Raw genomic sequence first — 1,269 nt, forward strand, 5'->3', positions numbered from 1 at the left:
TCATTATAGCTTTAGTTAACTAATGTGGAGTTAGTTGAAAGTAAGTGTTATGATATCTAATAAATAAAAAGTGAACCCGAATGATAAGTAACTAGGCAAAAAGTGTATATACAGATAACTGTAATCTGCTCAATTATCTCTAATCACACTCCATGACTGATCTTAAATAACATTTCCCCTACATCTAAAATCGATTTTTGTATTCACTCTACTGAAAATACTTACAATATGGATTCTGACAACATATTTCACCCTAAGCTCCGACTTAAATTCTAAAGGTAAGACACATGATACAAAACAATGTGCATAAAGATTTTCCACGTCTGAAAAGGAATATAAATTTACGTTGTTGCATTAAAGTTCTTGCTTCCTTTTGAATACGAATGCTGCTATCAATTGAAAAAGAACACATTATTGCAATACTAAACTCTAGAATAACATTGGTATCATCATGAGATAGCCAGATTTAAAGGGGAACTTTAACAAAAATTAACAAAACTTCAAATCCTTTGGATAAGAAATTTACTATTACAATATTAAAACATTTCATTATAAAGTATTTGCCATTATCCATAGGCTACATTTACATATATGTGTTTAGATATATTTATTATTGATATGTAGATACCTATCTTTATACAGAAGCACAAGTGGTAAATTATTACTATTATTATTACTTGCTAGGCAACAACCATAGTTGGAAAAGCAAGATGCTATAAGCCCAGGGACCCCAAATTGGTAAATAGCCCAGTGAGGAAAAGAAAAGAAAATTAAAATGTTCTAGTAACAGTGACATTAAAATACAGTAAATATTTTCTATATAAACTATGAGAACTGTACAAAAAAAAAAAAAAAAAAAAAAAGGAAGAAGAATAAGATAGAATAGTGTGCCCCAGTGTACGCTCAAGCAAGAGAACTCTACCCCAAGACAGTGGAAGACCACGGTGCAGAGGCTATGGCACTACCCAAGACTAGAGAACAATGGTTTAATTTTGATGTTTTCTTCTCCTAGAAGAGCTGCTTTCCATAACTAGAGCCTTTTCTACCCTTAACAAGAGGAAAGTATTCATATGGAGATACCTATCTTTATGCAGAAGCACGAATGGTAGACACCCCGAAAATGATGTCCAAAGGCCTGGAAATCTCCGCGCAACTGGCCTGTTAGCTCAGTTGGTTAGAGCGCCGTGCTGATAACGCGGAGGTCGTGGGTTCGACCCCCATGCGGGCCATCGCCTTTTGACCCTCGTAACTTGCAAGAAAAAATTCTGG

The 1,269-nt window shown here is 34.6% G+C and overlaps 1 non-coding gene across 1 annotated transcript; it reads left to right on the forward strand.

The window, feature by feature from the left end:
* The first annotated feature begins 1,155 nt into the window (after window positions 1–1,155).
* TRNAI-GAU (transfer RNA isoleucine (anticodon GAU)) lies at window positions 1,156–1,229 on the forward strand. The gene has a single exon. It is a non-coding gene; the product is annotated as a tRNA-Ile (tRNA).
* Window positions 1,230–1,269: the final 40 nt, after the last annotated feature.

Source organism: Palaemon carinicauda, chromosome 22 (assembly GCF_036898095.1).
Source record: "Palaemon carinicauda isolate YSFRI2023 chromosome 22, ASM3689809v2, whole genome shotgun sequence".
NCBI lineage: Eukaryota > Metazoa > Arthropoda > Malacostraca > Decapoda > Palaemonidae > Palaemon > Palaemon carinicauda.